Raw genomic sequence first — 23,417 nt, 5'->3', positions numbered from 1 at the left:
TTCCTCCCATCAATAAGTCCTTGCGAAAAGTGTTAAAATTCTTGGACTTGTTTTGTACTTTGACAAAAGTATTGGTAAATCTCTTTAGTTAGAGATTCCACTTTACTCATACAACCAAAATTGTTGACAATTCCAAAAGCTAGATTCATTTGATGGGCCATGAAATAAGTGGGAGCAGCATAAGGTGCCAAACCATTCTTGATCTTTTTGCAAAGACCAACTTTATGACCTTGCATAACTGAAGATCCATCCATTCCAACACACACTAACTTTTTGACAATCTTCATGTTATCCAAATGTCCACATTCAATTAGAGTAGTCTTTAATAATTCATATAAATTTTTAGTTGTTGCACTAAAATTCAATTTAGCAATAGATAGTAGAAAGGGTTGATGGAAAAGATCATTTATAGTATAAACATGCATGCACACCCTGGAAGTATCATCAATTGTTGTAAATTCATCTAGAGACAATGCAATGAAATCTGAGTGTTTTATTTTTTCTTTCATATCTTCTTTTTCAACCTGTGCAAGACATCTAGCCCATTCCCACCCATTGTTTACTAACCAGTGACTATTCGGATAGTGGAAAACTTTGAAAAAGTGTAATAAGGTAGTAATTGAAGGGTAGTCCATCATAGGATGTCCTCTACTCAAAATATAAAAGACCACACTTAATTGAACTACTTTTTCCATATTTTGCACTTATGTTGCTTTCCAAATGAAATGGAAGCTTTTACTGTAGAATGCTTCTCTTGTAATTGTTGGTGTAACTCATATATTTTGGCATTCCTAATATGTAGATAGTTGTCCTTTATTTTCCAAGTTAGCACAAATTTTTCAACTCCATCTATAGTTTCCTTTTTGTAAACTTTACCAACATGCTTTTCTATGGTGTCAAGTTTAAGTTGCAACCTCTTCTCCTTCTTTGTTATCTCTTTGCAAATCTTACATCTACATTCTACAGGAGGCTCACCATCAATTGGATTGGCCACTAGTCCAATGAACTAGTATTTTTCCACCCATTCTAATTGAAAATTCCTTTTGGACATGTCCCAGTGAGATTGCTCTTTCTTTGATTCCAATTTTCTTTTCCCCTTTTGTGCATGAACATGATTTATGGAATCACTTTTGGTTTTCTCACTTGACTAGTTTGGGACTAACTCCAACTCTATAATATCAATTTGTGACTCCCTACTTAAGTAAAGTGCCTCTAAATCATGTTCAAGTTCATCCTCGACTGAGATATCAGGTTCACCAACTTGAACTTCTTCAATACAGTCTAAGTCTCCAACTTGTGATGAATCTCCTTTTTCAATAAGCACTAGAGATCTAATTTGTGAATCTTTTAGGTTGCCAGCATTTCCACCACAAAAATATGCTGCTATGGTTCTGCATTTTGGTAATGGTGGCCTCTCTTGACTTTCAGGGATCCTACTAAAACCCCTGTTACCTCTCTTGTTTGACATTGCAAACTAATAAAGGCTGCAAAAAAAAAAAATCAACTTAGTTGTTGAAAAAAGACTCAAATACTAATGACTCAAAGACTGTGAATAATGATAGTAGACTACTTAGACTACATATAATAACAATAATATGATTCATTCTCCAAAAAAGGGTACTACCTCTATGATACTACAATGTATGGTACTACCCAATATAGTTCACAAGCCTATAGGCTATCTTTGCATATGAGATATCTAGTCACCAGTGGACACTAGATAGTAAAACTAAAAATTTAACTAGTACCACTGTACTAGTATGGTAGTACCATTGTCAAAAAAAAAAAAATTAAAAATCACTTACCTTTTATGAAAACTAGGGTCCACAAGTCAATGGGCAATGTACTCAGCACTCTAAAACATCTGCAACAATAAGAAATGCCAGTCTCCAAACTAGAAAAGAGTGAATCATATACAATAATAATATCTTATAGTCTAATCTAGGTTAGCAAATTATGTGGGATTAAAAAGTGGGAATATCAAATGTAGGCGAAATGCATCTTCTTATGCAAGCTCACAGTAGGAAATAGTTGGCTAAATAGCATTGGTGGTCGACACATGTTTTGAAAATGGTAGGTGATGCCCAACCCAAGGGAAAATTATTTGGTTGTAGTAATGGAAAAAGAATGTGGGACAATAAGAAACAACATGCAAAGGATGGAAAAATGTTTAAAATAAATGTATCCAAAATGTATATTGCATTGGCGATTAGACTGATATTTTTGACCAATCATGTGATAACTAATGGGCAACTACCATGGGCGTTGGACCAAAATTTGATAAATATTTGGTGACATGGTTGACCTACATTACATGTACTATAAACCAAATGAAAATCAACCCATGAGATGAGATCACCAAAAGGAAAAGATTTTCCACTAAAGTAAAGCCTTAGACTATGTGGTCAAGACATTGGTGTCACTTCTCAAATTTGATCTTTTGTGAACATCCCTTGCATTCCTCTTTTAAGAACTTTTAGGAACTCTCATGCCAAACAATGATCTTAGAAATTCCTTCGAGAAGACCCTTCTTTTTGAACTAGTGAGGTTTGGACTATCCCTTGTTGCCTTCAATCCTTGGTTCAAAAAAAACCTAAGATAATTGATCTTTAAATTTGCAAAGTGTTGAGAACTTGTTGATCTGCAATTTTCAATTCAGGACTAAAAGTCCCCTATTACTACAAGTAACATCCATTCCTTATTTGGTATAAGAAAAAAAACCATTAAAATGTTTTGACAAAGAAATACCTCTTCCTAAAAGTCAGAACCAAAAAAAAGTGGTCAGTAAGATACATTAAGATAAAATCTTGAGTGCACCTTCCCCTTGTACTAACACAACTTTCAAAATAAACACATGATTGAAAGTAAACATGCAACTAAAAAGAAACACACTTGCAAAAATAAACACACTGGCAAATTATTATTTTTTGAAATCTATCTTTTAGGCTTCAAAGTAATGCTTCAAAAAATTTCCATTGACTAGCAATAGAACCAATTCCCCCTATAAGGAACTCAACCTAAAAGTATTTTCTCCCATAATTTTTGTGATCTAATAAGGACCAATCCACAAGTGAGTATAGCTACCTAGCTTTTCCTTTGCCTTGTCCTAGAGTAGAACAAAGTTAGATATTCTAAAAGACTTTAAAATGGCCCTCTTGTCGAACCATCTTTTGAAAATAGCTTGATATTTCACCGTATGCTCCAAATATTTCATCCATCTCTAAAAGATTCATCAATCTGATTTGTACTTGGTCCACATCTTTAGCATACCCACTCATGATTTTCAAAATAGGAATCCTGAGGTTAAGTGGGAATACTAGCTCTTTTCTATAGACAAGCAAATATGGATATGTCCCCAAAGCATTCTTGACCCTAACTTAGTTTGTCCATAGCGCATATTTGAGTTGAGTGTGCCAATTGCTAGGATTCTCCTTCAATAAACATCTCAAATTGTAATCAAGTTCTTGATTGTAGATTTGGCCACACCATTTCCTTGTGGATAATAATTTGAAGAGAACTTGATAATAACCTAATTTTCTAGTGCCCATTGAGTTAGGAATATTCATGCAAAAGATGATTCATTATCACACACTAGGGAGAGTGGCATCCCAAACCTAGTAACAATATGTTCTTCCAAGAAATCTATAACCACCTGAGTTGTGCAATTTTTGAAAGTCTCTATTTCTATCCAGTGCATACAATAATTAGTAGCTGTAAGAATAAAGGTGTGCCCAATTGATGGTGGTGGGTTCACTGGACCAATAAAATCCAACATGAACTTTGTGAAGGGGTGTACCTCGAACACTAGTTGTAATGGCATTATAGGATGTCTTTCTCTGTTAGCACTAGTTTGACAGATATGGGAAGTACACACATGTTCAAAAGTATTTTTGAATAGCGTAGGCAAAAAATAATCCAATCTAAAAATCATATGAGTAGTCACTTCTGCTAAACCATGCCCCATGCCATATTTATTATGAAACTATTCCAAAACCTCTTTTACTTTCTCATGTCACAAGCATTTCAGGTAAATCCTTTCATATTTCCTTTTGTATAATTTTCTATTGTGCAGCATGTAGGATTCACACTTCATTTTGAGTCTCTTACATTGTGAACTATTCATCCACCTAGGGAACTAATTTTGTAAAAGATCATAAATAATATCCTGGTACCAGACATCTATTATTATACCCTAGTCAATATCAACTTGAGATACCATAATCTTTTTTTGATCTTCTACATCTATTTCACCATCAAATTAGAATTTCTTTTCATCTTCGATTTGGTTATTCGCTATCATTTTTTATAATCCTTGGCCTCTTACTAGCTTCATGGGTTGAATCTCTAAATTAAATTCTTGAAGGATTGCCATCCATTTCCCTCATTTTTCACCATGTTCATTTTGCATCAACAATGTCTTAACCGTTGGATCATGTACAATGGCATATACCTTACTTCTCAATATATATAGTGAAGGAACTTCTTTACCACTTTTATTAAAGCAAAAGATTGTTTTTCAAGGTTAGAATAGTTTAACTCAACATTTTTGAGAGGGAAACTCTTAAAGGCAATGGGTCTTTCATCTTCTTTTTCCTTCTTTTGTGTAAGAATCCTAGCACATGAATGTTCTGAAGCAAAAGAGTATATTTTGAAAGGTAGTCCATAGTCCAAACTCACCAGTACTAGGGCAATAGAAATGGACACTTTGATATCCTCAAATGATTTCTTAATCTCCAGAACCCATTCTATTTTAGCTCCCTTTTTGAGTAAATTATTAAGGGGATGAACTATCTTTTCAAATCCACTTACTAATTTTTGCACACAATTTATCTTCCAAAGAAATATTTAAGTTTTTTTCGACTGTGAGGAGGCAATAACTTCAAAATAGCTCTAATTCTATTAGGATCAATGGAGATTTCATCTTCAAAGATGATATGACCTAGGAGCTTTCCATTAGTAACCCCAAATGAACATTCATTGGGATTGAGGGATATGTCGTATTTACGACATTTGTTGAATACTTGTCTTAAATCAGCAATGTGAGTGCTTTGATGCTTTGAAAAGATAGTTAAGTCATTCATGTAGATTACTATACACTTGTTTATTAATCCTTTAAAAGCTTTTTCCATGGCTCATTAAAATATACCTCCTACATTAATCAGTCCAAAAGGCATTCTTTTGTAAGAAAAAGTTCCCCATTTCATTGTGAAGATCATCTTAAGCCTATCTTCTTCATCAACCATAACTTGATTAAATCTCAAATATCCATCCAAGAAAGGCATCATTTTTGAACCATTTACAATTTGCAAAACCTCATCTAGTGAAGGCAAAGGGTAGTTGTGCTTTTGAGATGTGACATTCGAGTTACAAAAATGTACACAAAGATGAATCTCTCTGATCTTTTTATGTATAGGAACCAAGTTAGTCACCCACATAGAATGGTGAATGGGGAAGATGATCTTGGTATCAAGAAACTTCTTAACTTCCTTCATTATCAATGGTTTAATGATAGGATTAACAGGCCTCTACCTTTGACCGAAAGATAAGTAATTTGAGCATATCTTCCCTTTCTTTTGAATTGTATGTCTTTTTGATCCTTACCATTCTAGAATCTTCATCAATATCCAAATTGTATGAATCAAATTCTTTAATCCCTTTTTCTTGGACTGTCCTTCTATTAAGTGTTGATTCATCATGATCAAAAATGCATTCCAACTCAACCATTCCCTTAGGAATAGTATTGGTTTATAAGTTTAGGATCCCATCTTCATCTTCAAGTTTGTCATTTGTAGTGTCATCAATTTCTTTCCCTTTAGAGTGGCTATTGCACGTGATAAATTCAAGTATATGTTGATCATCCTAAAAGACTTGGAAGTTTGTAATATTGTTCCAGATAGATGAAGCAACAACTAATTCTACTAAAAATATTTTCAATTTTTTTTTCTCAACTGGTTGTAATGTGCTAGCTAAAATAGAGAGAGCATCTGCTACCATGTTTTTCTCCTTGGTTTTGACTTTATATTCAAAGCTTCAAAATCATCCATTAAATCCCATACTCTTTTCATGTAATAAAGTAACCTCTTATCATTGCAAGAGTATACTGATTTCACTTGTCTTATTACCAACTGAGAATCTCCCTTGACTATGATAGTTGTGATTCCTTTCTCCAATGTGAAAAGAAGTCCTCAGATCAATGCTTCGTACTCTACAACATTATTAGTACACCTAAAATGTAATCGATATGCTACGTAGAAAGACTTACCTTTTGGGTTGATCAACTCAATACCTACACCAACTCCTAATTTGTATTTGGAATCGTTGAAGTAAAGTGTCCAGATTGGATCTTCTTTGGGATTCCTAGCATTATGTGTAGTCATCCTTAGCTTTTCATTCACTTGGATCTAGAAGGATTATTTCTTGGGGATCCACTATAATCTTTCACAGGGTGGACTTTTGTGATTTTTCATTGTTAGTCCTTGATATAGGCAATGTATGCTTTTCTTGTTTATCCTAAATTTCTCCTATCAATTTTGTAATTTCGTCCACTTTGGGTTCAAGATGGATAACTACCGAAGTCCATCCTTGACCTTTCATGTATTATCTTATTCTTTGAACTTTGATCATTCCTGGTGGAGGAGAATACCAACCTCCAACATCTAAAGAGGTGTCACTATATGATACATTTAGATCTTCAATTTCCTCTTCAACCTTTTCCACAAATTCTGATATTTTTATAGCACTTTGATTTTCTATGAGTTCATCTTTTGGAATGTTAGCATTCTTTACTTCCATCATCTGAGTCAATACCTTATTAACTGCTTGTTGGCATAATGAACATTCAAACTTTGAATGACTAACTTTATACAATCAAAAAAATCTTGGGAGAAAGAGGATACTAAGGCTGGCTTCTTCTCCTAAACATTGTAAGTTAGCCACCATGTTGTCTATGAATTGTATTACAATCTCATCCTTTGGGATTGAAATCCTAGATTTTTCATTCTGATCATTGAATATTTTGGTTGAAGTTGTATCAAAAACCATCACTTTATAAGAGACCAAATTTTTTTGTAAGAATGTCACCTCATTCAGAGCATTGTATTCTATAATTTTTTGTTTTTTAGTTTTGACTCTACATCTATCTTGATTTGATTGTTCAAACCTTTTCGTGGTAACCATAACTGAGTAAAATCCATAGAAAACCATCCTCTTAGGCATTTTGTCCATTCTCTGATTAGTAGTAGTCTATATGTTTTTAGAATATCAACCACATGTATATTGATGATGTTTTGAATTTGAGGATTAAGTGCCAATTGTATCCAAAAATCTTTCAACACACCAATGACTTTCGCCTCTATTTTATCCAATCGTACCACTATTTAGTTGGAGGGCTGAGGAGTGACTCCTAACCTTTGTCCTATTGATAGTGGCATAACATTACAAGAGGCTCCTGAATCAATTAGGAAATTAGGAAAATTCTTCTCATATATCCTAATGCTAAGCAGAAATGGGGGCACCTCAACCTTGTCTTTAAACATAGTTGTCATTGCCTCTAAAGCATTGACTTGTTGAGATATTGTCTTTTGAGGAATAGTAATCATATTATGGGGTGCCTTTGTATGATTAAGAGTTTTCATTAGCACCTGTCATTGATGGGGACAATTCTGCAACATGTCAAACATAGACATATTGGTCTTTGTTCATTTTAAATCTTCCACTGTACTATACTTTTTAGTAGACCAGGTGGGATTTTTCAAGATTGTTGGCACATTTCCTTGATTCTAATTTTGTTATAATCTATATGGTGGCCTGATTGGTATTGGATTATTACTCACTCTTAGATTGAGAGGAGTTGATTTTAATGCTGGAGTAATTCCATCTACCATAGGTTATTTTCTACTTCACAAATTGTAAGTCTTTTGATTGTCATTGCGAAAAGCAAGCATTTCTTCGGGTTGAATTTCTAGTTTCTGACTAAATGGAATATAGAATTCTTCATTGGCTAGTTGTTCCACCTATGTGTTCTATGCAAAAATCATAAGATTCTAGTAGCATAGCATTAAATTGCACATGAGGGACATTGTCATTCACTTGTGAACTCTGATTCATGTCTTGATTTCTATTGTAGTATGAACCATCATTGTGCATTTTGACTGTCATCATACTGATTGGTGTCCACATACTAAACATTATTTTTATTTTTATCTATAGGAATGCTTCCATTATTCAGATGAGTGTTCCATTTTCTATTCTTTCTCTAGAATCTATTGTTACGATCAAGAGGATTGAAATTGTTTCCTCCATTATTATTTCTAGCATTATTGTTTCCACTAAAATTCTTATTGTAATTCTAACCATAGTTGTTGTTGTTGTAAGGACTAACATTTTTTCTTTAAAAATTATTATTCTACCCTTGCAACAACCTTAGGTGAGTTAGCTCATTGTTCATTTGTGACATGGTCTTCTTCATTTTGCCAAACTCGAAGGCAAAACTATTTTTTGCCTCAGCAAAAGCTCTTGCCTTTTTCTCAAACAAATTAGCTTTTGGAGGCTCATATCCTAGATATGTTATAGTTTGGTTTTGTAGAATAGGTTCCTATTGTAATGGAATAGGATTCATAAGGTATGAATTGGCTAGACATCATAGGTGCTCTGATAGGATATGTTGGCATCACTGTAATAGCTTGAGCTGGAAGCATGAATCCTCCTCCATTAGGATTGGCTTTCTTATTAAAGGTAATTTCTTTTGTGAAGACTTTATCCAATATGTCGATATTTTCTATAGGAAGTCTTCTTAGAAAAATAGTAGTAAGATGGTCTATAGCATTTAGATAAATCTGAATAGTAGCTTCAACTGGTATAGTGTATGTCTTTTCCAACTTACAGTATGCCATATAAAAGTGATGGTTGAAGTGTGAAAATATCTCAGTTGGGTCCCTTTTCATTGATATGAATTTTTGATGTATCATAGCTACATTGATGAAGGTTTTAAATTGTTCTAAGAATAATTTTTTGAAAGTGTCCTAGTCTCCACTACATCCAGATGGAAAATTAACGTACCAATTAAAGGAAACTTCCCCCAAAGAATAGGGGAATAAGTGAAGAACCACATTCTCATTAGCAATTTTCTCTTAGTTGCAAATTTCCTTGAATACCTTAATGTGATCTTCAGCAGTTCGTGTCTCTCCATAGATGAACCTTGGGAAAAAATTTGCAGGAGTCTTAGGAAGATCATTGAGTACACCTATCAAGTTGATTAGTGAGTCTACAACATTTTCAAATAAGGAAATAGAAGGATTTGGTGGAACAACAGGTGGTGGTTGTGGAGGTGGAATTGAAGAAGATGAAGATGATGAAATGTTGAATGGAAGTGGTAAAATCTAAGGGAATCTTTTTATCACTATGAGGCTTGCAAAAATGGCTAAGTTTGAGGAACTCATGTATGCTTGGTGAAGATCTTAAAGCTCACTAAAATGAGGATGATGGATTAGAATCCTCCAGTTTGCATCAATTCTAGAAAAAGCACACCTCTAAAGAAGTACACTTTCTCAAAATAAATGTGCACCTTGGAAGATAGTGCACCTAGTACACCTGGCACACCTAGCGCACCTCAGAAGCTCAAAAGCTCAAAAAAAATTCTAAACTTGTAAAAAATTGTAGAATTTTGAAATTGCAAGTTATTTTCTTCTATCCTAAATGTTAGGGCCCTCCTTCTAGCACCACTTCTATTAAGCTATCATTTTGCACGATGCTTAATGGTAGGAATTCTTTCAAACTCCTCTCTTGAAAAGTTATTCTGGGATCAACTCTAAGGTTTTGGGTGATCTTGTGACCTAATAGAATCCTCTCAGTTGAAGATAAATGTATTTTTTCACAGGGAGACCTTTGCTAGTTCTAAACAATTTGGATAAGATTTTGAATCTGCTTGCTATCTCAAAAGAAAAACCACACAAAAAAATATTGTATTTTTCTATTTTTTAATGAATTCAATCTAACAATGCAACTAAATGAATTTTTAATTTAACCAAGGGTTTAGTAAAGAAAATAATGAAGAAAGGGTAACAAGAAATTTAAGCAAATAACATGAAAAGTAAAATCCTAGCAGACATAAGCCACGAAAACAACACATCTATGAGTTAAGCCTTTGAAAAGATCAATAGGTAACCAATGAAAATAGGAGCAACACTTACTTAATTCTACTAATGCAATCGTCAATGGGAATTCACTAACCATAAGATTTTTCACTTTTCATCAAATTGCAAGGACACAAAAAGTGTGCTCATGCAAGAAAAAAAGCTATGTAAGAACAATATGGTGATCTCTTCTTGACCTAAGTATGTTAACAAAATTTCTAGACCCGTAGTAAACACCAGAACTAAAAGATTGCATAACTAGAACAATGCAATAAAACTATTCGCTCAATTACATTCCATGAGCATAAATTCACAAAATATAACACACTTAGGAAAGAATCACTACACTCCAAATGTGAGCACCAAAAGCATATACTATTGCATAAAAATAATGGTGGCTTGGAATACATATTACATTATTGAATTTATAAGAAATCTTCTCCTCAATTTGTGTTGAGAGTGAGAGATATCTTTACGAAAACATATGCTTCTGAACTAATAAAAAAATCTAATTATGTACAAATTAACTATCTAATTGATGCTAAGTAGGACTTCATTCATATTTATATCATTAAATGGATGCATGAGCCTTTACATGTCTTAAAACAAAGAAAGCATGAGAGAATAAGAAGAAGAAAGCCTTTAGATGATGTAGGAGTGTCTAGAAGTGCCAAAAATAGAAGCTCAACCTTCACTAGGTGTCCATAGGAGTTAAACTATCGTCAAAATGTGTTTCGGATGCATGGAAAGCTCTAAATTTAGAACTAGCAGTTAACTATCAGTGCACCTCTGACTTGCTCAAAAAAATTTGACATAGCTCTAAAAAAGTGCACCTCAAAAGTAGTGCACCTACGCACCTAACACACCTACACATCTACACATCTCGGAAGTAGGTTCAAAAAAATGATTTCACCAAGTGTCAAAACCAAAATTTTGGCTTCTAGGTTTTGTTCCCCTTTATACTAGAGCTATGTCTTGGTATTTTCTCTTAAATTTCTCAATAATCTTAGTGGCTTGAATTGCATCTAGAAAATCTAAGGCTTCATACTTATCCTTCACTTTCTACCTATAGTTGCCCCCTTAATGTGAATCTCTACAAAATCTTTGAGTTTCACATCCAAATCTAATAATGCTTCTTCCATTCTCAATGCTTTTATAATGTCATCATTACTATAAGCTTCTTCAAAAGTCTTTTGAAATTTCTCAACTACTACCTCTACAGCTATCAATTTGTCCCTTGAATCTTCTTCAAAAATGTCTAAACATGCATCACGATAATTTTTCTCTACCTCCAAAATTTGCTCTTGGGTTTGATCCTTAAGCCTATGAATCTCTATGTGTAATGTATCCATTACTTTATTACAATTTGTGATCTTCTCCATCCAATCATTAATCTTATCAAACTCTTTCGTTATGTATACCTCCATTAACATCTGATACCTTTGGCTTTTGATTGCCTATAGTGCTCATAAGTCCTTGCCCCAGGTATTTATTTCGTCCATCAAACCAAAATTCTAATTCAAAATGGCTACTAGCTGATTTCCATTATCTTGTATTCATTAAAAAATAGAAAAATACAAAATATTTTTCCTTTTTGTGTGGTTATTCTTTTGAGATAACAAGCAGATTCAAAATCCTATCCGAATTGTTTAGAACTAGCAAAGGCCTCCCTATGAACAAATACATTTATCTTCAACTGGTTGGATTCGAGTAGGTTGCAAGATCACCTAGAACCTTGGAGTTGATTCCAAATTAACTTATCAAGAGAGGAGTTCGAAAGAATTCCTGTCGTTAAGCACCGTGCAAAATGACAACTCAACAAGTAGCTTGGTTGTTGTTAACACTTCCAGCGCTACAATTCAATCTCTACTAAAATGTGTAAATTGTGAATACTCCAAACAAAAATCTTAAAAGATGTAGATTCTCCTCTTCCTATTAAATGGTCTCATTTGGAGGATTACTAATGGATACTTAATATCTTTTCTTTTCTTTATAGACTAGTATATCTTGTAACTTGTGATCTTCAAAATATTGACAATTAATAATGTAATATTTTTCTTACCCATATCATTTGTAGAGTATTTTGAAGAGAAATAGTCCAAAAACTATTTGTGTTGTCATTTCACAATGCTTTCTTTAGACAAGATAGGTTGAGATTTCTTGAGAGCTATACATCAATAGGATAATGAGTCAATATGCAGGGATTCACAAACTTTCAAAGTAAAAGATCAATATAAGAAAAACTATCTGCATCAACATCAAAGGAACTCATGTTTTATATATGCAAGGACTACTGTATATAGGACATTAAAGAAAAATATAAAGTCAAACAAAGAAGCATCCCCTATCCAATACCAATATTCTTTCTAAAATATTTGGTGTCTTTTGAGAACTTCAACACCCAAAAGTGATGTTCTATTGATGCTTTGCATTGTGAAATCCAATATCAATTCAAAACAAAAAGTATTTAATTTGCAAACCATAGGAGTACAAGGTAAAAATTAAGTAGCTTAGTATGAATGAGTACTTTAGTAGATAGAAGGGCTATAGGATAACAATAATGTAGTTTTGTATGAAAGAGTATTGTGTATCACACCATAACAATAAGATAGTTTTGTGTACACATATCTTTCTAGAGATGTCAAGAATATGTCGAAGAGGTCCCCATTTTCTACAATAAATTTTCACCATATAATTTTCTTCTTTGGCCATAAGAAGAAATACTAGCAATTCAATTTTTAAAAAGTGTGATATTACAAAATACAAAATGTGCATGTTTACAGAGTAGCTAAATAAGGGGCATACACATAAAAAGGGTAAAAGTTGCTGATATTATAAATTCTCATGTAAATGTGCCTTACAGTTTTCTTTAATGGTCAAAATTACATTACATTTTTCTTTAATGGTCAAAATTACATCCAAGAAAAATGTTAAAATTTACTTCCACACTATGTATGTCCATCAAGTAGCTGTACAATTTTTTTGCTCTGTGATGTTCTGCAATATCAAAAAACTTACAACTACTTTCTTATGGGTAAGTGTATATGGTATCTATTATACATATCTTTCAAATTAAATGTTATCCATTTGAATTTGATTAAATCTAACATATTTCAAAGTTTACATATATAGGTTATAGGACACATCAAAGGCAAAACAATCTAGGAAAGAGAAGGTTGGTCAACACCATCTTGGCTCCGGTGGATATATGAAAATTCAATCATGCCTTGTAAGTAGCAATAAATGAAATTTTATATCAATTTTTGTATATAAAATTATAAATAATAAATACATTCAATATTAACAATATTATGCAAAGAATGTAGGGCATTGAATTTAATGTAGCACCCATAGAAGAGGACAAACAAATTGGCTTCAAGAAAGGCTATAAAGTAGTGATTTTCCACCACCACACAGATTCCATTGGTCAAATAGATGTAGAAGATCCTGGTGCACTGGTTCACACATAGGTAAATAGGCCTAATGAATAATAACAGTAACTAATAACTTCATGATAAATAATATACTTGATGTTAATATCAAACAATGATAACAATGTGTGCATGACATTTCACTACAACCTACTACTCTCAACACAGATCTTACTCATGATGACGAAGGCACAAATCCTACACATGACAAAGACCTTTATGTGCATCACAATGATATAGGTACATATTCAATTTCTATTGAAAATTGATCATGTAATTATTAATAAAATTTAACATCTTAAATTTCAATTGGTGTAACTTTTATGTGATAATTTTTGAGTATGCAAAGCGTGATGTCAGTGTTGAGCATGTTGAGGTTGGGGCTGAACAAAATGTGAGAGTAGATGATGTGGCACTATCAAGTAAATAAAAATTCATGTTATGTTCTTTAGATTAATGAAATACTTATAACATCAAAAGAAAAATTAGAACTAAACCCATTTATTTCTTATTGTAGGGATGCATCAACCCTGTCCTCAAAAAAAGAAGAGAATGCCTCATGTCATAAGATCAGAACCACAAGAGCCACAAGAGAATGTTAAATATAGCTACTGTGTTCCTATTACCCTTTATCTTCAACAAAACAAAAAATAGAAGAAGAAATGAATGTTAAAAAACTTTTTTGATGATGAACGTGTTGATGATTTTTTATGAATGTTGCTTTTTAATAAATTTAATGTCATGTTATTGAATATTGTTATGTGATTATAATGATAAATGTGTTTACAAATTATTGTTGAATGTTTATAGCTAGTAATGAATTATATTACATGTTAATGGATGTTATGTGAATATAATCATTGATGTGTTCACAAATTATTGATGAATGTTTATACATATTAATTAATTGTATGTCATGTTAGCGAATGTTGCTTATTAATAAATTTTATGTAATATTATTGAATATTGTTATGTGATTATAAGATTGATTTGTTCATGAATTATTGGTGAATGTTTATCGGTATTAATGAATTATATGTCATGTTAATGGATGTTATGTGAATATAATAATTGATGTGTTCACAAATTTTTGATGAATATTTATACATATTAATTTATTTTATGTTGTATTAATGGATGTTATGTGATTATAATGATTCAAATATATGCTTTATATTAAGATCGTTTACATATTGGGTTCTCCTTAAGAGAATCAATTACAACTTAGTCAAGCTTCTTTCAAGCAATCACACTAGAAACAACAATTGGAAGACCAAGAGTCACAACTTAGAATCCACTTTTTACAAATGAGATGAATACAACCAATAGAAGACCAAGAGTCACAACTTAGAATTCCACAAAGATTTCCCTCTTGGGATTTGAAACAAGGTGTCCACAATTAGAACTCATTGCTTCAACCAACTAAGCCAAACCCATTGAACATTCAATGATATACTTCTAAAATGAATGAATGAAATATTTACTTAGTTGTTAATGGGGAATTTAGAGTGATTATAGTCGGGGAGAGGCCAAATGAGCTTCCACCTTCACATGGTTGGCCTTGCTAAGTAGAGAATAAGAAAGTATTCTCAAAACCAAGTGAAGCTCAAACTAAACCTATCGAGTTGGGAGCAAACAAGACTTTCAGCTTGGAGGCAAGTGGCATCCTATAGTGGACTAAGTTGAAAGTGAAGTAGACTTTTTTCTTTGCATTAAATTTTATCTTCACTAATTTTTCTATAAATCACCACATTGTGACTCAAGGATTCCACCACAAATCCATTGTGTCAAAACAAAATAGGGATTACAATGGAAAGTGGGAGTTTCATTATGGTCATAATGTTCTTGGATTTTTCTATCATAGTAGAATCCAACTATTACTTCCTTTTCATTCAAAAAAATTGAGTGCCACCCATAAACTCCAAAACCATTACACCCTTGCAACTGATGCCAAAATATTATGAAAACATCTAAATTCTAGCTCTTTTATTACTACAAGATCAACATTTGTAGTGCTTAATATGCAAAGCTCTTGTAGGAGTAATCTTTACACATTTTCCATGGAACCAATTCTCACAAAAATCACAACCAATCTAGAAATTGGATGATTCCATTGTATAAACTCCATTGAAGGATCCACAATGTGTCTCCCCATCCTCCTCCTCCTCTTCTCCATCCTAACCTTCCTCTTCAATATCTTTAGTTGTAATAACTTTTCCATTTTTGGTGGAGAATTAGATGTTTGCTGAGAAAATAAAATCACAGAAACAAGGTATGTGAGGGTATTATTTGAGGAAGCCACAATACCTAAATAAGAAGAAAATAAGCATACACATATCACCTTAGAAGAAATAAATAGAAACAATGCATGTGAGGATATTTCTTATGGTTGAGAATTGTATGTTCGCTACAAAAGAGGAGTGTATGAGTGTTAGAATTCTTTTAGAATAATTGAGAGGGGGGGTGAATCAATTATTGAAGGTCCAATAATGTCTAATACAAATTTTCCTTTCTAGCCTTTTTACTTTCTTGTCAAATCCTTAATGGCGTATAATTGAGATTATCATGCATGCAATTAAACATTAAACAATCATGAAAAGTAAACATGCATCACCACTTAACACAAAGGATTTTGATGACCCAGAAACCCTCCAAGAAATAGAAGGTAAAACTAGGGTGGGGATGATACCCACAAAATTACTGCGCAATCGATTTCAACCACTTCTGATGGTTTGCCCTGTTGAGGCTTTACACACTGTTAGATGTGACCCTATTAAAGGATTTCTACACCCTATTAGGAGTGTGCCCTATTAGAGGACTTAAGAACATTCAACTTAGAATGCCACCCTGTTAGAGGATTTACATAGAGCTATTAGGCCCACCCAAGTCCATGGGATTTACAGTCACCTTCTCAAAAGAATCTTTTATCCCTCTCTAACAATCTCCTATCCTTCTCCTAAGGATCTCTTATCCTTCTCCTGAGGATCTCTTATCCTTCTCATGGGGATCTTCTATTCTTTTCCTGAGGCTTATCCACCTAGTTGTTAAGCTAACCTAGCAATGTAAGATTTCAATGTCTAATACAATGGTAATAAAGTATTAGAAAGGTTTTGACCTGATAAAGATTGCAACTCTAACCTTGCAAATTTTAGATCACTCTTCAGTTCTTTTCTTTGCTTGGTTTTTCTTCCTTGCAATGCTAATAGCTTGTTCACCCTTCAAGATCTATCTCCTTGAGTTCTTTCACTCATTATGCCAATGCACTCTATGGTCACTTGATCAACTCAGAGTCTTGATGCTCTGTGCTTACTTCACTATGTCCTCTTCTTGACACTTCACACTAGCTTTCTCTTGGCTTCTTCACATGACCATACTTATGACCAACTCCTTCACTCTTGCTTGATCTCTAGCCTATAACTCCTTGTAAAGAAGTTATGTTCTTCATTTCTTGCTCAAATCTTCCCACTCATTAATTTGATTTGATCTGAGAGAACAATATTTTTTTCCCTCCAAATTGTTTCTTCCAGAAACTTCATGGTAAGTCCATCAGTATTCGCTCAAAACTAGTTTGCATGGTTTACATGAAATTCTGTGCCATCTACTCATCATCCTTATCATCCAACTAATTCACAAAATTTGATGTAACAAACTTATTGTTACTGATCTGGAAAATCTTTTTGACTTAACAAATAATGTAGCAACTTAGCATCATTGGTTTACTGATGCTTGGCTCCTTCTGTGTTACTCGACTTCTACTACATTTACTAATGCTTGACACCTGAAGAAATTTGCTCGGCATCCATTACCTTTTTCTAATGCTCGGCACCTAAAGTCTTTTGTTGAGTTAATCAGCACTTGAAAAATCCTGTGTTACTTGGCACCTGATCAATCCTGTGTTACTCGACACTTGAATGATCTTGCTCAACACCTGAAGAATTGCTCAGCACACACTAAAGTTGAACTTGCTTGGCTTCAACTAAGAATTTTCTTGGCTCTCTCAAATGAACTTAGTTAGGCTTTACAAATGACTTAGTTAAACCTTACATCTTTGATTTGTCTCAGTGTATCCATCCTCTTAGAGTATGTCATCAATATACTATTTCATCAATGTCTTAGCTGATCCTTATACTTCATTACAACATCATAACTTCAAGCTTTCTCTAGGATCTCTAGTTACATCTTATTGATTGCCTCCTCCTTGTCAATCAACCAATTGATAGTATTTGGATCACTTAAGCAATTGTCATTCCTACAAGTAGCAAGTTTGACATCAATGACAAAATAATGATTGAAAACATTCTTTTCCAGTTCCATTATTCTTCATTCATGATCTTTTCAATCATTTCAAAAAATGAGGACTCACTAACTTCCCTACTAACTTACTTTTTCTATTGGTGTTATTGGTTACTGTAGACCTTTCCTCCAATTGTTTCTTTGTAGTTTTAGTAATAACCTCAAATATTGTTAGAAGTTCATTCATCAAGTTTAATAGCCTCTTTCTGCCAGTACCCCAATTTCATTCATACACTCAAGGCTAAAACACTAGAAAATCTCATGCAAAACTTTTATCCAGAAAAAAAGTATTCCCTTTTGTAAATTTTAAAATTGTCAACTTTTAGTTGTTGTTTACATGTATTACCTTATTTACTAACTTGTCATGTCAATTCATCATTAAAATCTAGAGAATGTTAACTGATTCTCTTAGTTCTTACTGTGACAATGGGATGTTCTATGTGGGTGACCAAGTTTTTGAGTTTGCTAACAAATACAGAGGTGCATATAGTGATTCATTATAGTCTAGCATTTGCCCATTTTATTTCTCTTATTCTGGGTATCATGTAAGTATATCCTACCATAAATCTTATAAATTAAATAATAACAAAAAAATGAAATATTCCTAATATATATTCATTAAATTTATGTAGGAAAAATCACTTTGGGGAGTAGCATGCTTGTAGAGAGCCACTGTAAATGAATCTTACCTAAACTAAATTCAAGTAAATGGTCATATGTTGGGTGCTAAGGAAAATGTGAATATATTCAGTTAGGAAAATAAACAAATAGGAACTTGAGTCCTTCTAGAAAAGGTAATGAATCTTAACAAATCTCCCATATTTTTCTAAGCCTTTTCTTCTGAATGGTTTGTTGCTCAATGGGTATCATCTATTTTGAAATAGGACCTTGATTAAGAAATCAAAGAAATTGATAGAAAAGCTATTGATGGTCCTAATAAAGGTCTGAAGTTCAAGATACAAATTATTTTTAAAATGTCCATTCAAATAATTGTGTTCTTGTCCACTCTTCCATTGAATATCACTTTTCTTGTTTGTACATGATAGTTTTATTTCTATTTTAAAGCTCCTATGTAGTGTTGAGCTGATATCAAAATATAGATTATAAAGTCCATTATAATTCTCATTAGCTTCATTGAATATTACCTCAAGTATGAAACCTTAGGCATTAAGACTCAGACAAGTCTTGATGTTGTATTCTTTCATGACAGAGAAACACATTATGATTGGTCATGAGTGTTGCAACAAAATTATATGCTTGAATTGATTGCTCCTTGATTGTAAATCTATGCTCAACTAATTTTAATATGATGAATTAGATTTTCTTGTAGGAGCTAATAGTGATAGGACTTTGAAATGAGATAGGGAGTTATATTTATATGCAACTTACACCTTTGCAACTTTGTTTTTTAAGGGACGGTTGACACTAGAGGAAAATTATTTGCATCTGTGTTCACTATCTCACCGCTTCTTTTAATGTTGAAGCATCATATAGACTTGTACTCTTGTATTTGTTATGAACCATTAATCCACTTTGAACAAAATTATTAACTCCATTAGACCTTCGATGAGTCCCTTTATCTATTCCAAATATTTTCTCTTGGCCATCATGCCCAACTGAAAAAATGAGCAACTTTAATAAACATGTAAATTCTTCCACTATTAGATAGAATTTGAACTTGAGGATAACAAAAATTGAACTTTTTGAAGATATGGGGTGAATATATTGCAGAAATTTTTGGAAATTAGTAGAATAAAATTAAAAGAGAATTGAATAATTAATATATGAGAAGAGAAAATTCAAGTTGATCCCAAGAAGTCATGATAGATTCAATCCGACAAGTATTTAGTGATATTTGATAATCAAAACACAACTTATCCATGTGGAAAAGAAGAAAATGGATATTCGAGAAAGATTATTTACTCCAAGCAAATGAAATATTTTATTTTTCAAATCAACTACTATAATTCTAAAATTAGTAGAATACATAATATAGTCTACAAACTTGAAAAATGAATATCTCATAAGGGTAAAAGTACAAAGTTGTGTCACCTTTTAGGCTAACTTATCAAAATGACTGAGTTTAAGAACTTCTATCTAAAAAACAATTTTTTTCAAACATATGATCTTGATAAATTTATTCTAGCTAAGTTATGTATGGTCTCACACTTTTCCAATTGGAAATGTCTATTAAATGCATGTTTTATACTAGTTACTATTCAATTTCTAAAGAAATGCAATTATTTCATAAAATTGACATTTCAATAATTCTTACTATTTGTTATGTTATTTTTGTAATAATATATAAACACCATTTTATAGATCTCAAACTCAAGAATATTCTCATATAGAGTTCATAGTGTTTTAATTAGATATAGTATATTATAATTAAAAAATTCTACAAGTATGTATTTAACACTCAAGAAGATGTCGATTTTGAGAAAGAAAAAATATTAAATCATATTTAAAAAATTTAAAAATTATATGGCATTCTAGAAGAGAGAGTCCTCTTCTAGAATCTATAAATTTTTCTTTTGGTTGGAATATATTTATTTTGGAAAATGTGGTGGGACATGAAAACTATCGATTTGAATAAGTTGAAATTTGAATCGTTATAAAAGAGAACCATAGGTCTGAAGCTAATTTTTATTTTTTATTGTTCTAGGTACATATGTTATCTATAACATAGTCTGAAATCATAGGGAAATAAGTTTATTTCCATGTAGTTTTGTGGTGGGAACTAGACCCCTAATTTCCAGCATTTTTAGACACTAAAAGTTATCTTTAAAAATAAGAAAATATATAATTTCTTATTCCATATAATTATTTAAAATCATAATCCTAAATATCATCCATTTTTACAAATTTTATTATTTTATTTTGTTTTCAAATTCTAAATAATAATAATAGTTTTATGTCATTGAAGGTTAACAACTATACTTTTGTTAGCCTTTTCCTTTGTAAAAGGGTGACATAGGTTTGTGCTTTTACCCATAAAGTTTTGCATGAGTCTTCTAGATTAAAACCATGTATATCTTTTTGGATTGAACTCCATGATCCATCATAATGATTGTAAGCACGTGATTTTTATCTAGAAGCCAAACAACATTACAAACTATAAAGATCTCTATCCTAGCTATAATCTTCAACAATAACATCTATATTTTTTATTACTCCATTTTGAGAAGGGTGCGCAAATATTTATGGGTTTCTTGACTATGATGCGTGTGTGTGATGTCTTTCATTAGATATTGACTATTATTGCTTGCAGAATATAGTATCATTTAAAGCTCTTGTAGCATTGTATGACAGACTATTTTTTGCAAGGAGCAGTGGATTGAAAGGTGGAAACTAACAAATTTGGTTTTAAATTTATTTATATTCTATACTATGGAATTCATCAATATTTTGATGCATCTTGTCATCAAGGGCTTGAGAAGATCATTGAATCATCTCTAGGAGTCATCAATATTTTGACACATCTTGTCATCAATGGTAAGACAAACCCATCAAGTATTCTTTGGTGCGAGTCGATATTTCAAAATGGCCCGTCATCGATGGTATGACAAACTTTTTGAATCATCTATGGATGTCATCGATATTTTGATGTTTCAAATTAGTACTCTGACGCTACCATGTTGTATTGATGGGGATGATTTTTGATAGTGTATCTCATCAATAAATTGACAACTTTTGAGTGCGTCAAACTTTAGATGAAATTCTAGTGATGTTATTTTCTGATGTGGAAATGTCAAAATTTCAACCTCCAAGCATCAAAAAATAGGTCCAAATTTACTAGTGCTCCTTGGATGTTCTACCCTTAATTAGATATCCTTCTTAATTTGCATCTTTTTTTCTTCCACAATTTCTTATTTCAATTCACAACTTGACCCTTCATATATATGAAACCCAATGTCAAGTTGGCTTGCATAAATCAAATAATAAACACAACTATTTTGCTACAGGTTAGTTGATACTAAAATTGAGTCACTTGATTAACACTGAGTTCCTTGGTAACTGACCTAACTTGGTTAACATTGAACTCCTTTAGTAACAAACTTGACTTGGTTTACACGGGAATACTTCATTGATCAACCTAACTCGGTTTACACTAGATCATTGAACTTGGTTTCTATTGAACTTTTGCTTGGCTGATACTGGAGTCTTCTGAGCTTAGTTACTACTAGTAGTGCTCTATTAGAATGTAACATTTATGTAACATCAATGATAATATAAAATTGAATAATCATTTTCAACAAGTTCATCTACACATAGTTTATGAGGTCATAAACTATGTATAGATCAATGCAATTTTATTAAACATGGCCAACTTATAAACTATATATGGATCAACTATGTATAGATCAATGGTAATCATGGATTTTATTTATACATAGTTTATGATGTCATAAAATATTACTAGATCAAGTATGTATAGATCAATGTAATTCCATTAAACATAGCCAACTTATAAACTATGTATAGATCAATGGCAAACATGGATTTTATCCATACATAGTTTATGTGGTCATAAAATATGTATAAATCAAGTATGTATAGATCAATTTCAATCATGGCTCTGATCTATTCATATATAGTTCGTCTACACATAGTTTATTAGGTCATAAACAATGTATAGATCAATGCAATTCCATTAAACATAGCCAACTCATAAACTATGTATAGTTCAACTATGTATAGATCAATGGAAATACAAGCTTTTATCTATACATAGTTGACATATACGTAGTTTATCATGGCTCTATTTCTATTTTCTTATCAAAATAGCCAATATGTGTTGTAATGGTTTGTTGTCAATCTACTTAGAAAAACAATCAATATGTTCTTAGTAATGAGATCAATGCCAATCATGCCAATGAAATGAGCAACTAAACTATGTATACATCAACTATACATAGTTTATGAGCTCATAAACTATGTATAGATCAAGTGCCAATATTGACTCTGATCTATGCGTAGTTCATCTACACATAGTTTATAAGGTCATAAACTATGTATCGATCAATGCATAAAGAGACCTTGTTCCCAAATGCCGACAATGCTCATTTTCATCTTCTAAAAGATGAACCTCAGTTTTGATGGACCTGACGTTTATTAAAATGCATTCATAAAAACCCAAATTCAGGTTATAATTTGTACATGTCTACATACATATATGTGTGTCTGTACATTTATACATGTGTGTACATACATAGGTACATACATGTGCATGTGCATGTGTACATATATACATATGTCTTTGTACAGATATATATGTGTGTCTATGTTCATATATACATGTATGTGTTTACTGTAGACAAATGGAATCAATATTATGCATTCATTGGTATAAACAACTTACATGGAGTAGAATGACACATTATTGTTGCATTGTTCATTATGGGCTTATGATCCTCACTAGTTGGTACTCCTTGTTGCATTTTAATAAATAATTGACTTCTTAATGCAATAAGGCTAGAAAATAATCATGTTCTATCTTGATAGGTGATAGTTGATATCTCGTAACTAATAGTGTATAATTTTTCCACATTTTGGGTCACTG

The sequence above is a fragment of the Cupressus sempervirens genome, chromosome 9, assembly GCF_028749045.1.
Source record: "Cupressus sempervirens isolate cs-2001-9-10 chromosome 9, ASM2874904v1, whole genome shotgun sequence".
Classification (NCBI taxonomy): domain Eukaryota; kingdom Viridiplantae; phylum Streptophyta; class Pinopsida; order Cupressales; family Cupressaceae; genus Cupressus; species Cupressus sempervirens.
The sequence above is the reverse complement of the archived record's forward strand: the minus strand, read 5'-3'. Positions refer to the sequence as shown.